Genomic DNA, 17,822 nt, shown 5'->3' on the forward strand with positions numbered 1-17,822 from the left:
CTACTCCGTGTGTTTCTCTGCACAGGACCAAAGCACCCAAGACGCGATCATCATTCCCTGGTTTCGTTCACTCCGGCGCCGACACGACCCTGGGTGCTTCCACAGCGGAAGACGCGAGCCAGGACCAGAGCGAGGACCTCTCCGCCCCTTCCGGTCTTCGAGATCTCCACCCGGAACCGCTTCTCCCCTCTTCGCGAGACGGAACGCGACGCTGTGGTCATCGGTACTTCCATCGTCCGGCATGTCCACGCTACCTCAGGTAAAGGCAAGGTAATCACTCACTGCTTTCCTGGTGCTCGTGTTCTCGATGTCGCTGCGCAGGTTCCCGAGATCCTGAACGGTGACGAGCGCATCGGAGCTGTCGTGCTGCACGCGGGAACGAACGACACCAGGCTGCGGCAGACGGAGGTTCTGAAGAAGGACTACAGGAGCCTGATCGAGACGGTGCGCAGAACATCGCCTGAAGCAACGATCATCGTGTCTGGACCTCTTCCCACGTACCGACTAGGACATGAAAAGTTCAGTAGATTATTTGCTCTAAATGAATGGTTAATGTCATGGTGTAATGAACAGAAGCTGCTCTTTGTAAATAATTGGAATCTGTTTTGGGAGCGACCTAGGCTCTTCCGTCCTGATGGCCTTCACCCCAGCAGAATCGGAGCGGCTCTTCTGTCGGACAACATCTCCAGAGCGCTGCACACCACCATATGACTAGTAAGTCAAAGTCCAAATCACAGTATTTGCTGTCCTAACTTAACTGACATAAGTACCAATGTAGAACATTATATAGAAACTGTGTCTGAACATAACTGCGTAGAACATTATATAGAAACTGTGTCTATTCCTCGTTTAGTGAGGTCAAACATTAAATCTACTGTAAGATCTAGGAAAAATCTAATTGTGATTAAACCAGAAAATCTCAATATTAGTGAACAAAAACAATGCTGTCCAAACTTAATTGACATAAGTACCAATGTAGAACATTATATAGAAACTGTGTCTGAACATAACTGTGTAGAACATTATATAGAAACTGTGTCTGAACATAACTGTGTAGAACATTATATAGAAACTGTGTCTGAACATAACTGTGTAGAACATTATATAGAAACTGTGTCTATTCCTCGTTTAGTGAGGTCAAACATTAAATCTACTGTAGGATCTAGGAAAAATCTAATTGTGATTAAACCAGAAAATCTCAATATTAGTGAACAAAAACAATTTCTAAAACTAGGTCTTCTAAACATTAGATCGCTCACACCTAAGGCGGTTATTGTAAATGAAATGGTCACAGATAATAGTTTCGATTTACTTTGCCTTACTGAAACCTGGCTTAAGCCAAATGATTATTTCGGTCTAAATGAGTCTACTCCGCCAGGATACTGTTATAAGCATGAGCCCCGTCTGATTGGTCGTGGCGGCGGTGTTGCAACAATCTATAGAGATATTCTTAATGTTACTCATAAAACAGGTCACAGGTTTAATTCGTTTGAAGTACTAGTGCTAAATGTTACGCTCTTAAATGTAAGAAAGAAATCCGTATTATCTCTAGCCTTGGCTACTGTGTATAGACCTCCAGGGCCCTATGCTGATTTCTTAAAAGAGTTTGCAGACTTTCTCTCAGATCTATTGGTCAACGTCGATAAAGCATTAATTGTTGGAGATTTTAACATACACGTAGATAACACAAATGATGCATTAGGGGCTGCATTTACAGATCTATTAAACTCCTTTGGGGTTAAGCAAAACGTCACTGGTCCCACTCATCGTCTTAATCACACACTAGATTTAATTATATCACATGGAACCAACCCAACCGATATAGATATTATACCGCAAAGTGATGATGTCACTGACCATTACATGGTAACTTGCATACTGCGTACTGCTGAAATCTGTCATGTTGCGCCACGTTATCGACCAGGCAGAACAATCCTTCCAACCACTATAGATAGATTCTCAAATAGCTTACCTGATCTGTCTCAGCTGCTCAGTGAACCCAAACAAACAGATGAACTAGAGGAAATGGCTAGCAGTATGAGCACGATTTTATCTAGCACATTAGAAATTGTTGCACCAATTAGATTAAAAAAGGTTAGAGAGAAAACTAAAGCACCATGGTACAACAGTGCTACACATGTTATCAAGAGAGAAACTCGTAACTTAGAGCGTAAATGGAAACAAACAAATTTAGAGGTCTTTAGAATCGCGTGGAAAGATAGTATGTCACGTTATAAAAAGGCCCTAAAAGCAGCCAGGGCTGAGCATCTCCGCAAAATAATAGAAAATAATCAAAATAACCCAAGGTTTTTATTTAACACTGTGGCTAGACTAACAAATAAACAAACATCGCCTGAGCAAAATATTCCGTTACAGTTTAGTAGTAATGATTTTATGAATTTCTTCACTGAGAAAATAGAAAGCATCAGAAACAAAATTGTAAATGTACAATCTTTAATGATGTCTTATGATTCAACCGCAACTATCGCCCGTCAAGAACTACTACACCGCTTTACAACTATAGGACAGGAAGAGCTAAATAAACTTATCATTGCATCTAAACCAACAACATGTTTATTAGATCCAATACCCACTAAACTACTGAAAGAGTTGTTACCTGTAGTGGAAGAGCCTCTTCTCAATATTATTAACTCATCTTTATCTTTAGGTCATGTTCCAAGAATATTCAAGTTGGCAGTCATAAAACCTCTCATTAAGAAGCCACAATTAGATCATAATAACCTGGCAAATTACAGACCAATTTCAAATCTTCCATTTATGTCTAAAATACTAGAAAAAGTTGTGTCCGCTCAATTGTGCGCTTTCTTGCAAGAAAATGATATCTATGAAAAATTTCAATCAGGATTCAGGCCGCATCATAGCACAGAAACTGCACTCGTTAAAATCACAAATGATTTACTTCTAGCTTCTGACCAAGGCTGTATCTCAATACTAGTTCTACTCGACCTTAGTGCTGCGTTTGATACCATAGATCATGAACTACTCTTAGATCGACTTCAAAATTATACTGGTGTTCAGGGACAGGCATTAAACTGGTTTAGATCGTACTTATCAGACCGCTACCATTTTGTCTGTCTAAATGGGGAAAAATCAAAGATGACGTCAGTAGACTATGGGGTGCCGCAAGGATCCGTGTTAGGCCCTCTGCTATTCTCTATATATATGCTGCCACTTGGTAATATTATAAGAAAACATTTCCACTGTTATGCTGATGACACTCAATTATATATTTCATCACGACCGGATGAAAACGCTAAATTATCTACAATGACAGCGTGTGTTGAAGATATTAAAAACTGGATGACGTGTAATTTTCTGCTATTAAATTCAGATAAAACGGAGGTGTTACTTATTGGTCCAAAAAACTGCCCACAAAACCTCTCGCAATACAATTTTACCTTGGAAGGATGTCCTGTCACTTTATCCACTACAGTAAAAGACCTGGGTGTTATATTAGACCGTAACCTGACATTCGAAAATCATATTTCATATGTTACAAGAACGGCATTTTTCCATCTTCGAAACATTGCTAAGCTACGTAACATGCTATCTATTTCTGATGCAGAAAAGTTAGTTCATGCATTCATGACCTCGAGATTAGATTACTGTAATGCTTTATTAGCTGGTTGTCCTGCATCCTCAATAAACAAACTACAGTTAGTCCAAAACGCGGCTGCTAGAGTTCTTACTAGGTCAAGAAAATATGATCATATAACACCAATTTTATCATCTCTACACTGGTTACCTGTGAAGTTCCGTATCAATTACAAACTATTGCTACTAACCTATAAAGCCCTAAATGGTTTAGCTCCAGTGTATCTAACGGATCTTCTATCGCCCTACAATCCATCGCGCTCTTTAAGATCACTAAACTCGAGGCTTCTGGTCATTCCTAGGATATCTAAGTCCACTAAAGGAGGGAGGGCATTTTCACATTTAGCTCCTAAACTCTGGAATAGTCTTCCTGAAATTGTTCGAGGTTCAGACTCGCTGTCCCAGTTTAAAACTAGATTAAAGACGCATCTCTTTAGCCAAGCATTCACATTATAATTATCTTTTTATACTACAGTTAAATCGGATCAAAAGCATTAATATAATATTCTGAACAGCAGCTACGCTAATCATTTCCCATCTGCTTTTCTGTTGTTATCTCGGGACACTAGTCCCGAGGTAAATAGTTCATCAGCTCCAGTTTGTATCCAGCCTCTCATGGAGACTTCGGATGCCCCGACAACTGTGATGAGACGACTCCACGCCTGTGAAGAGACGACTCAACGCCAGCGTTGTTATGGCCTAAATTAATACACGATTGATTAACTTTTTCGAATATTATTCTTTAACATTGTCTTTCTAACATTTTTACTGTACATCTATGAAATGCACTTTCTGTAAAGCTGCTTTGAAACAATGTGTATTGTGAAAAGCGCTATACAAATAAATTTGAATTGAATTGAATTGAATATATATGGGCATATATTTTCCCATTTTCATTTCCCTTAGTCTTTTTTTTAGGAGAGGTTTTAGTATTTTATGTTGTATTTTATTCAGTATTTTTTGCTGTGTGCTGCACAATACAGAGGAAGTCTTTCATTTTGTATCACATATTATTATATATTGGGTCCACAGGATAATGCATGTTTTCCTCAGCATGTTGAATGCTTTGTGTACGGAATTTCATTCATAAAAGCTTTACGAAAGAGGCCTACTTTTGAGCCTGTCTGCTCTGTGCCTGATAGTAAAAGACACACAATGGACTGTTTCTCAGAAGCAGATTATGTCAAATCCAAGATTAAATTTCACTGTCAGTTATAGCAGTCCCCTCTTAGTCCTGGCCGTGGTTTAATCTGTTTCTGGAAAACTGCCCAAAATGCATTTCTCAACTTCAAATTAGAAGTCGTCACACACTTCTGGTTATTGCTAATACTTTTGAGACAAAAAAACTAAAAAAACTTTCACAATCTCAGAAAATTAGAATATTACATGAAATCAATTAAAAAAAAAGGATTTTACAGAAAAGTTGGCCCTCTGAAAAGTATAATCATGCATACTCAGTACTTGGTTTGGGCCCCTTTTGCATGAATTACTGCCTCAATGCGGCGTGGCATGGATGCTATCAGCCTGTGGCACTGCTGAGGTGTAATGGAAGACCAGGATGCTTCAATAGCGGCCTTCAGCTCTTCTGCATTGTTCGGTCTCATGTCTCTCATCTTTCTCTTGGCAATGCCCCATAGATTCTCTATGGGGTTCAGGTCAGGCGAGTTTTCTGGCCAATCAAGCATAGTAATCCCATGGTCATTGAACCAGGTCTTGGTACTTTTTGGCAGTGTGTGCAGGTGCCAAGTTCTGCTGGAAAATGAAGTTAGCATCTCCATAAAGCTTGTCTTCTAAAGGAAGCATGAAGTGCTTTAAAATGTCCTGGGAGATGGGTGTGTTGACTCTGGACTTAATAAAGCACAGTGGACCAACACCAGCCGATGACATGGCTCCCCAAACCAACACAGACTATGGAAACTTCACACTGGACTTCAAGCATCTTGGATTGTGTGCCTCTCCATTCGACTCTGGGACCTTGGTTTTCAAATGAGATGCAACATTTGCTCTCATCAGAAGAGAGGACTGGACCACTTAGCAACAGACCAGTTATTTATTTATTTAGCCCGGGAAAGACTCTTCTGACGACATTTGAAGCCCATGTCTAGGATCCGTCTGTGTGTGGTGGCTCTTAATGCAGTAACTCCAGCCTCAGTCCACTCCTTGTGAAGCTCCCCCACACATTTGAATGGCCTTTTCCTGTCAATCTTCTCCAGGCTGCAGTCATCCCTGCAGCTTGTGCACCTTTTTCTTCCACACTTCCCCCTTCCACTTTCTATTAATGTGCTTTTATACAGCACTTTAAGAACATCCAACTTCTTTTGCAATTACCTTTTGAGGCTTTCCCTCCTTGTGGAGGGTGTCAATGATGATTTTTTGCACAACTGTCAGGTCAGCAGTCTTCCCCATGATTGTGAACTCTGAACCACTGAGAGACCATTTAAAGGCTCAGGAACCCTTTGCAGATGTTTTGGATTAATTAGCTGATTAGAGTGTGACACTTTGAGCCTACATACTGAACCTTTTCACAATATTCAAATTTTCTGAGATTTTGAGGGTTTCATAAACCATAATCTGTAAGCCATAATCATCAAAATTATAACAAATAAAGTCTTGAAATATCTCACTTTGCATGTAATGAGTCTAATATATTAGTTTCACCTTTTAAGTTGAATTACTGAAATAAATTTACTTTTCCACGACATTCTAATGCACCTCTGTGTATGTGTATGTGTATGTAACGGTACACAAAACTGACGGTTCGTTACGTACCTCGGTTTTGAAGTCACGGTTCGGTATGGGTTCGGTACAGCAGTTTTACAAAATTGCTTTTTATTCATTTTTATTCAACAGTGGTTTAATGAAAAAAAATTGTGTCTGTCCTTAAATGAATTCAGTAATAACTAAAAGTTTCTTAAAGATAATTTTGTAAACGATATAGGGAGCCCTTATTGCTGTTAAAGGGTTAGTTCACCCAAAAATGAAAATTATGTCATTAATTACTCACCCTCATGTCGTTCGACACCCGTAAGACCTCCGTTCATCTTCAGAACACAAATGAAGATATTTTTGTTGAAAGCATAAAAGGCACTTAAAACGTTGTTACAAAATCCATCTCACCAGAGTGACTCTACAATAATTTTACGATGCGACGACAATAGTTTTTGTGCGCAAAAAAAAATCAAAATAACACCTTTATCCAACTTGTTCTTGTCTTCCGTGTGTGCCTCCACGACGCATGCGCGAGAATATTACGCAGATCCGGCGTTCGGACACATGACCCAGAAGCAGAGGTGTCAAAAGTATTCGCATTCATTACTCAAGTAGAAGTATAGATACTAGGGTTTAAAAAGACTTCTGTAGAAGTTGAAGTATCAACTCAAGCTTTTTACTCAAGTAAAAGTGTAAAAGTACTGGTTTCAAAACTACTTAAAGTATAAAAGTAAAAGTAATGTAAGGGGGAAAAATGCCATTAAAGGGGTAGTTCACCCAAAATTAAAAATTCTGTCATCATTTACTCACCCTCAAGTTGTTCCAACCGGTATGAGTTTCTTTGTTCTGAAGATATTTTGAAGAATGTTTGTAACCAAGCAGATTATATGCAACCATTGACTGCCATAGCATTTCCCCTACTATAGCAATCAATGGTTGCTAATGGTATCTTCTGAACAAAGAAACTCATACAGGTTTGGAACAACTTGAGGGTGAGTAAATGATGACAGAATTTTCATTGTTGGGTGAAGTATCCCTTTAAGGACAAAAGATTAGGCCGTGCCATAGTGCACACCCCACCTCCTCAAAAAAACATTTTTCTAAAGGTCATAATGACTATAATATTATATTAAAAAGTTAATGTTGAAAATGTTTAGATGCACTTGGCTTCCCGTTTCAGCCGCATATATTCCCATTTAAAATGAACGCATTTTAGGACAATGCAAATACATTAAAGAACCATATGTGTACTACTGAGCATTAACGTGTTTCATGGAGCGGAAGATTTGATGACTAGTTGCCTATAAATATTGTAAAGGTGCAAAAAGTCAAAATTCAGTGGCATATTATCAATAACCATTTTTTGAATGTGTGATCAGTGTTGCCAGACTGGGTCGACAATTTCCATCCCCAAAACCTCACCAAATGTACATTTATATTCAAAAATGGTTATTGAGAACATGCCTCTGAATTTTGACTTTTTGCACACACAAAAAAAACCCGTTAACTGCCAAAATAATTTGATATTTTATTGCCATACCAATCAATGTTGATAAGTAAGTAATTTACCATTTTATCTCCTTAAAACATAATTGATAATAAAAAAAAATAAATAAAAAAATTCCCAGTAAAACGGATCAAATATGACTATATGTCATTGTCCAGGTAGAAACTGTCAAAATGGCAATCCCTCAGAAAAACACAAGCATAATTTTCAATGTCAACAGTAAGAAGCCAATTTACCTGCAAAAAGTGCTCAATATAGAGATTGGAAAAAGCAATGTAATTAACAGGCATTTCACACGTTAATGCTCATACCACTGCTAAAATGCATAATTCATTGATACTGTACAATAATCTGCCAACAAAAAATAATGCGCTTACCTTTGTGTTGCACTTTGCTTTGACAAAACTACAGTATGTCTTTCGTGAAGTACATGGCACATGCACTTAGCACAGTCAAAACGGATTAATCATTGATTTAAACCTTCAGCAGCTGTCGGGGTTGCTAGTTGCAGATGTCCTGAGTGTGTAGGCTATATGATGATGGACAGGAGTCACGGTTATATTTCTAAAGAGTCTCGAGTCACAGGTGTAATTCACGTTTGAGAGTTGAGTCACTCTCCCACTCTTTACTGTAGATACAACTTACTGTATATGTATGCCACTGGATGCACATTGCACACATAGCGATCACTGGAATATATAACTTCGAGTTATCGCGCTAAAAACCCGGCTAAAGTCATGAATGAGCACGTCTGCCTGCTGATCGCTGATTGGCTGAAAGTACATGCTCGTCGGCGAGAACCCGCCCTATCTGGCAACATGGTGTGTGATTTGAACAGGTGCAGGCGTGATTGATCGCCTACAACCCAATAGGGTGTCGGAATGGTTTGTGTTTATTCTTCTCATCCAACCACAATCAAATTCACTCTATCCGGATGGCGCGATTCATCTGGATAGTTTTTTTTTTTTTTTTTTTGACGACAAGCCGGAATGAAAACATGCCGAGATGGAATAGGAGTAACGAGGCTATTATTAAAATGTAAGGAGTAGAAAGTACAGATAATTGCTTGAAAATGTAAGGAGTAGAAGTAAAAAGTAGGCTGAAAAATAATTACTCCAGTAAAGTATAGATACTCAAAATTTCTACTTAAGTAAGGTAACGAAGTATTTGTACTTCGTTACTTGACACCTCTGCCCAGAAGCGATTTGTTTACAAGCAGAGGAAGACGCGCGTATCTAAGCTGATACGTAGCTGTTGAATTCTACATTGATCGTGCTTTAGGTCTCGGCGTAGTTCTCAAAATGGGGTTAAAGTGTGCATTTCATGGATTCCCGAACCCCGGCGCTACGTCATATTCTCGCGCATGCGTCGTGGAGGCCTACACGGAAGACAAGAAGAGGTTGAATAAAGTCGTTATTTTGATTTTTTTTTGTGCACCAAAACTATTGTCGTCGCTTCGTAAAATTATTGTAGAGTCACTGTGGTGAGATGGACTTTGTAACGACGTTTTAAGTGCCTTTTATGGGTCTTGGGAGTGTAAATGTACTGAATGCCAATGGAGGCCTATCTGAAGCCTTTCTCAGCCATCAGCTTTCAACAAAAATATCTTCATTTGTGTTCTGAAGATGAACGGAGGTCTTACGGGTGTCGAACGACATGAGGGTGAGGAATTAATGACAGAATTTTCATTTTTGGGTGAACTAACCCTTTAATGATTAACACCAGAGCCCAAACTATAGGTTGTTTGCAATCACGTGATTCTGATGACGCGCGAAATTCAGCTGGAGGCATAGGCGTAATTCTATGGGGGGACAGGGGGACACGTCTCCCCCAATATTCAAAGAAGGACAATTTGTCCCCCCCAATATTTGATCATACTGTATGATTATGCGGGCAATATCGATGTGATTGCAAATACGTCTTTCTTTCCAGCTCCGAAAATATAAAATCCCGGCAGATCCATTTCCCAAATCCATTCGACTGGCCTTAAGCCTTGTTTATACTCGCTGCGGCCGCAAGAGCGCGAGGGTGCGCGCGGCAAAAATGACGTCAACACGGAGGGGGCGGTCTCGTTATACAAAAAGTTGTAATTTTTCAGTGTAAATTATTTAATTTGACTGGTATCAGCCAGTGTCGTCTTCTAATTTAATTTATTGATCCAATTTAAGAATATAAAAGGATATCTGAATCATAGCCTATATTTAATAAGATTAGGGGAAAATGCCCTTTATAAAAGGTAAAAATATCACAAATATGCATATGTCAAAGCTGTTTGAACACTGATGAGAATATTGCTTCAGAATACATTTTATTTACAACACGCACAAAAAACAAAAAATCATTTGAACTATCATTGCTCAAGACTTGATATTAGATTATTGTTATCCTGTAACAGTAATTTAATCAAAATGTTTATAGCCACTATATGTTTATAGAAGAATATGAGAGATCACTGGCCGCTTTGTTGTCAATTCAGGCTTGTAATTGATGCCGATGCTGTAATCATTACAGGGTGAGTATACGTTGGTTTGACGATCAGATGTAAGAAAATTCCTTGTTGTGTTACACAATTACAAACATTCAAACTCTGACTTTTATTTTATTTTGATTTAAAAAATGTGTGCATGCGACACCACAAAAAGTCCCACAGCTGTCCCCCCCAATGTGTGATTGACAATTTCGCCCTTGGCTGGAGGGCAGGAAGTAAATAAACAGAATGGAAGAGATAGAGGAAAGTCCGTATTGTGGCCGTTTAGACACGATTTCAAGAGAAAGGTATAAACAGAAAATCTTCATATATGTTGGACGTGATCCCTATGTAATGAAGAGAAACAAATTTTCTTCTGAACTGAAATATTTGCCTGCCATCGAGGCGGTAGATATAAGCAACTACCTTGTCCTCCAGACATCCTTCTACTCAAGAAACCAGATGAAAGCGTACAAAAGTATGGATGCATATGTAAGAGTGGACTCCTGTAGATGGTTCAATCTACAGGGTTGCCATTAGACTAAAAAACGTTATCAGAAAGATGGAAGAAAACTGTACATTTCTTGTCTATTTCCACCCACTGCAACTCATACCAACGACGGAGATAAGCGCAGTTACAATAGCAAAATATGTGGGAGAGCGTTGCTATAATATGACTATATTGTATTGCAATAGGGAGCACTTCAAAGTCAATACTAAATCAAAACTAGTTAGCACAGTATTTGTAATAAAAAGGATTTAATGACAAAATCTGGTTATGGTTACACTTAAAATAGTTTCAAAATGGATGAATGAGATGATAAACTTATACCATTAATCGTACACAGCATGAATACAATGTTACCTGAGAGAGAGAGAGAAAGAGAGAGAGAGAGAGAGAGAGAGAGAGAGAGAGAGAGAGAGAGAGAGAGAGAGAGAGAAAGAGGAGAGAGAGTGGGGGAGAGAGAAGAAGAGAGCAAAGACAAGAAGCCCAGATGACTTCAAGAGCCAGAGCAAAAGAGAAGAGAAAGAGCAATAGTTCCATCTGCTTTTATCTATTCCTTGACCATGTGACTGAAACCAAATGTATTCTTTTCAAACTGACCAATCAAACCAAACTCAAACCTGACACTCAAACCAAACGTCCCCCGCAAGGTGTGACCCACATGTGGCCTACAGGCCTCTCTATTGTCTTCCAGGTCGCCCTTCTGATAAGCAAATGGTGGGGGTGACAACAGTAAAGCAAATCTCTTTGTTGGATTTCAAATATCAAATATCTTTGATTATTTTCAATCCTTTCAGTCCCCCCTTGGCACATTTGGCCACATTCATAAAATGTCCAGAGGTGACACAGTCAACAAAGACATGCTTTCAGTTGTGTAGATGTCATCTTCAGACTTGTCGTCCAGGCATGTTTGAAAAACAGTCTGTCAGTCCTTACAGCCCTGCTTGAGAACTTCATCAAATGGTGTGGTGCAATCTCTTTGATCAATGATATGCAAAACGTCCATTGAATACCTCACACCTCAAGAACAGTCACTGAAGATGAGAACAAACGCTTGTCTCTCTTTCTGAGGCAGAACACAGGAGGTGAATTCGAGCAGCAGGAATCTGTAACAAATAGCCCAACAAACAGCAAAATAGCATACACTTTTGTCATTTGTCATTTGGTCATTGGCATTTGTCATTGGTCAGAAGTTTGATATGGTCAGATTAAAATATTATCTGGCAATAAGCCTTTAAATCGATGTACTTAATAAAGTGGTCAAGGTTTAGAATAAAAAGAAGATCTCACAAGCTCTTACATTATTTCTAGAAACCTTTAAATAATCTGCATCATAACAAAACAACAATCACATTGTTGGGTTTACACCCCTCTTTCATTAAGAGTATCAGCAAAATATTGTGTAACCAAATACAGAAATTCAATTGAATTAATGTCCAAAACCATTGTTACATTGTAAAATGGACAAAATACAAAGACTCAGAACTCAAAATCAAAATCAACAAAATTCAAAATCAAATGCATTTTTACAATACACTGATTAAATATTTTTCACTAGGTAAGGATGAGAAATACCCTTTTGATATTTAAATTGGTGAGACAAATAATACCTGATTTAGTAAATCAAAAAAAAGAAACAAAACAAACAATAACTTGAAGAAATTCACAGTAGTAATACAGTCTAGATGTAAAGACATTTTGTGAGGCAGATGAAGATTTGACTTTGTGTGAAAATCAAATTTATGTGACTGAATTTAGCTGTGGCTATGTGTAAATCATGTCCAAACACTGGTGAGGAGGGTTAACAATTGTGATGCAAATTTAGCCCTGTTGTAAAACAGGCAGCCAGTATGTGAATGTGAGTATGAGATGTGACCTGGCTCAAAATTCTTCTCACACCAATGTTTTTGTTAAGGAGCATGATAAAATGCAAAGTTTGGAGTTCTTGAATCCTGCGCTGTGATGAAAACATTCTCATGGTTAATGCAATTGTAATTCACACTGTAGCCACATGGCAATTCTGTGCTCCTGTACTTGGTTTAACTGCAGCTACATCGGGAATAGCAGAGTTTCCAATTCGGAGACTAACAAATTCAACATAGACACACATGCAACTTGAAATTGCTGTACAATTCCAGTATTAAAGTTATTCCAATTTACACAAGATACATGGCCTAGAATGCACAGCATCTACAGCCTTTATCCTAAGTGTTTCATCACTTACAGTAAAGCAATCATGTGTTTTAAAGAATAAACTTGACTAGTCTATGTGTATCTTGTAACACAAACAACCATACTGTGTAATCAATGCGCACAATGTGTTATACAATTACAAATTCGAAAATACAAACAGGATCATTGCAATCTGAAACTCCTTGCTAAGAGGCTGCTAACCCGCTCGCAAGTGAAGTTAATAGCTGAAGGCCTTGCATGAACACTGCAGTTAGCTCACTGAGAGTCTTACCTGCAAATGAGCGCTGATCTTTTCCCTTAGAAAGTAATTTCCTATTTTTCAGAAAATACGGAGGAGGCCGACCTCGACCCAGCGACCAGCATTTCAAATCGCCATGCCCCATTTTCTGACAAGATCTGCAAAACCTGTTCTTTTTGTCATGGGGTTGCTCGCTAGGTTCTCCTGGAGTATGAGGATAATGACCTTCTAATGCTTGCAAACCATGCGTACTGGTACACGACACTGCGCTATTCCGTTGCTGCACCCGCTTAAGAACTGAAATAGGCACACTTTCTTGGGCATTTTCTGAACTAAACGTTTCAGATTCATTAGAGCAAGTCACCTCATCTATGAAGTGAACATGCTTTTTAATCCCATCGCTGTTAAGCATTATGGGAGACATGCGCTTTTTAGCATTTAGCTTAGCCTTGAGATCTGCAATGGTTTCTTTGTGCTTTTTACACTTTTCAGTCAGGGCTAACTGCTCAGCTAGTAAGTTATCTAGCTGCGTTTGAAGATCTTGAATCTTTGCCTCAGACTTTTCTGCTTCTTCATTTTTAGAATCCACTTCTTTACATTTCGCATCTATACTTGAAAATAGATGTGTTGTCACATCACGTAGCCTTTTACAACTTATGAAGTTTAAAGCCTCAATTATTTCACCATGTTTTGATTTCTTTTGATGTCTGCCATTTAATTCCCAATATCTGAACATTTCATCATCTGAACTTTTAATTCCAATATACTCTTTCTTGAGTTTGGACAAGGTAGGCTCAACTTTTTCACTCCATAAAGCAAACAATACATCTCTAGAAAATTTCCCTTCCATCCCGAGGAGATTATCTGAATATTCACTGATTGTACAGAAATGGGACTATTGAAGCTATTTAAAACCTTCTAAATTCTGTATCATGCAATTCCTTCAACCATTAAACAATGAAAACAGACTTACCCAAAGAAGGTCAGCTTTAATCCATTCACAAGATCAACTGTGAAAAAATGTCCTCATTCTTACACAGATCAAAGTAAATTTCAGAAAATTCACTGCAAGGGATCCCGGGTTTCGGCACCATCTGTAAGAGTGGACTCCTGTAGATGGTTCAATCTACAGGGTTGCCATTAGACTAAAAAACGTTATCAGAAAGATGGAAGAAAACTGTACATTTCTTGTCTATTTCCACCCACTGCAACTCATACCAACGACGGAGATAAGCGCAGTTACAATAGCAAAATATGTGGGAGAGCGTTGCTATAATATGACTATATTGTATTGCAATAGGGAGCACTTCAAAGTCAATACTAAATCAAAACTAGTTAGCACAGTATTTGTAATAAAAAGGATTTAATGACAAAATCTGGTTATGGTTACACTTAAAATAGTTTCAAAATGGATGAATGAGATGATAAACTTATACCATTAATCGTACACAGCATGAATACAATGTTACCTGAGAGAGAGAGAGAAAGAGAGAGAGAGAGAGAGAGAGAGAGAGAGAGAGAGAGAGAGAGAGAGAGAGAGAGAGAGAGAGAGAAAGAGGAGAGAGAGTGGGGGAGAGAGAAGAAGAGAGCAAAGACAAGAAGCCCAGATGACTTCAAGAGCCAGAGCAAAAGAGAAGAGAAAGAGCAATAGTTCCATCTGCTTTTATCTATTCCTTGACCATGTGACTGAAACCAAATGTATTCTTTTCAAACTGACCAATCAAACCAAACTCAAACCTGACACTCAAACCAAACGTCCCCCGCAAGGTGTGACCCACATGTGGCCTACAGGCCTCTCTATTGTCTTCCAGGTCGCCCTTCTGATAAGCAAATGGTGGGGGTGACAACAGTAAAGCAAATCTCTTTGTTGGATTTCAAATATCAAATATCTTTGATTATTTTCAATCCTTTCACATACAACTTTTTTGTTAGTGGTTGGGTCAACGACCTTGGTACCAAAGTGCTCCATAATGACAATAGTTTGTTTTTTTCCCGGGTGAGTAGCATTTCTTTTCTATCCTGTCCATTAACATTGCAACAATCATCCAACGCTTCTGCGCCTAAATCACCCAGCTCTGTTGTGGTTTGATTGAGAACATCTTCCATCCTCTCAATGTCATCCATGGTTAGGTTTGTCTGGCATTCTGCATCTGCAAACAATATATAGCAGTAGGGAGAGGGATTGGTTATTTAAATTACTATACATATTAATAATGATGTGAATTGTTGTCTATTTCTTCTTAGTAGTCAGCATTCTTACAAAGTTTCAATGTATCTGGTCCAATTTATTTGCTGATTTATATTTTTATAGACTACACATATTTTTGTACACCCAGGTGAGTTTATAGAGAAATATATTATCTATTGTGTAAGCCTAATTCAATGTTCACATGCATTATTTGTTGTAAGAATCCTGTCTGCCTTAAACAAATAACTTATTAATACAATTACTTTACCTTGTTGATAATGTAACATTTCTGTGTTGTCTTGCTCTGGGTTCTCAGCTGACTCCTGGAGATCCAGCAAGGTCTCTGCACCTTCTGTGTGTCTATGTTGATCGTCTCAGGCCTTCATCCTCTGCTGTTGTTTACTTGATGCTTCTGACGTGGACTTGTCTTTCTGATAACCTAGGTTAACTGTAGGAGCCCAGTCTACAGACTCAGCATCGTTTAAAGCGCTAGGGCAGCCTAAAGAGAATAACAACATATGAATTAGTCTGCACCCTGCAAAAACTTTGTAGTTAGCTATGCTAATGTAAACTTTACATAATTTTGTTCAGTTGCAGGGGTAAAAACCATAGGTAAAAACTCAAACAAAGAAAATGAAACACAACAATCACTTTAATTTCACAAAGTACGTAAAAGCTAACGTTATACAAACATAAACATATCATATGTACGTTATATTAACTTACCTTTGATAAAGTGGTCACTGCACACACAAGCATTATCAGACTCCGCTCCTCCCGACCGCAGACGCAGGTTTTCTAGCCACTTTTTCCTACGGGTTTCAGTCAATTTCTTGAATTTGTCCCCCTTATGAGCAACAACTTTTGGTACGCGATGGTAACTCTTTGTGGTTTCTCGGTTTGACCGATTTGAGCATCCATAAACGGCGCAAACCATAGGCATTTTGAGTTCCTGTTATAGATTCCTATAACGAAAAATCACTTCCTGCCCTCCAGCTGGATTTCACGCCTCCGCAGTGACGTCACGTGCAAACAACCTATTAGCCTAAATTCAGTTGCTATTTATTTTTAGATATAATAATCAACACTCATAAGCTTCACATAAGGCAGTTTTTGCATTAACTTCTAAATCTAATTATTATTATTGTTTCTCCAGTTCGTTGTTGAAACATAATCATTTAGTGGCCATCATTTTCATGACAGGTTTATTTAAACATACATTAAATAAACAAGACATCTCTAACAGGCTAAGAAGTATATAATGAATATATACAGTGAGGACAATAAGTATTTGAACACCCTGCTATTTTGCAAGTTCTCCCAATTAGAAATCATGGAGGGGTCTGAAATTGTCATTGTAGGTGCATGTCCACTGTGAGAGACATAATCTGAAAAATAAAATCCTGAAATCACAATGTATGATTTTTTAACTATTTATTTGTATGATACGGCTGCAAATAAGTATTTGAACACATGTCTATCAGCTAGAATTCTGACCCTCAAAGACCTGTTACTCTGCCTTTAAAATGTCCACCTCCACTTCATTTATTATCCTAAATTAGACGCACCTGTTTGAGGTCGTTAGCTGCATAAAGACACCTGTCCACCCCATACAATCAGTAAGAATCCAACTACTAACATGGCCAAGACCAAAGAGCTGTCCAAAGACACTAGAGACAAAATTGTACACCTCCACAAGGCTGGAAAGGGCTACGGGGAAATTGCCAAGCAGCTTGGTGAAAAAAGGTCCACTGTTGGAGCAATCATTAGAAAATGGAAGAAGCTAAACATGACTGTCAATCTCCCTCGGACTGGGGCTCCATGCAAGATCTCACCTCGTGGGGTCTCAATGATCCTAAGAAAGGTGAGAAATCAGCCCAGAACTACACGGGAGGAGCTGGTCAATGACCTGAAAAGAGCTGGGACCACCGTTTCCAAGGTTACTGTTGGTAATACACTAAGACGTCATGGTTTGAAATCATGCATGGCACGGAAGGTTCCCCTGCTTAAACCAGCACATGTCCAGGCCCGTCTTAAGTTGGCCAATGACCATTTGGATGATCCAGAGGAGTCATGGGAGAAAGTCATGTGGTCAGATGAGACCAAAATAGAACTTTTTGGTCATAATTCCACTAAACGTGTTTGGAGGGAGAAGAATGATGAGTACCATCCCAAGAACACCATCCCTTCTGTGAAGTATGGGGGTGGTAGCATCATGCTTTGGGGCTGTTTTTCTGCACATGGGACAGGGCGACTGCACTGTATTAAGGAGAGGATGACCGGGGCCATGTATTGCGAGATTTTAGGGAACAACCTCCTTCCCTCAGTTAGAGCATTGAAGATGGGTCGAGGCTGGGTCTTCCAACATGACAATGACCCGAAGCACACAGCCAGGATAAC

Source organism: Gobio gobio, assembly GCF_949357685.1.
Source record: "Gobio gobio genome assembly, chromosome: 2".
Classification (NCBI taxonomy): Eukaryota; Metazoa; Chordata; class Actinopteri; order Cypriniformes; family Gobionidae; genus Gobio; species Gobio gobio.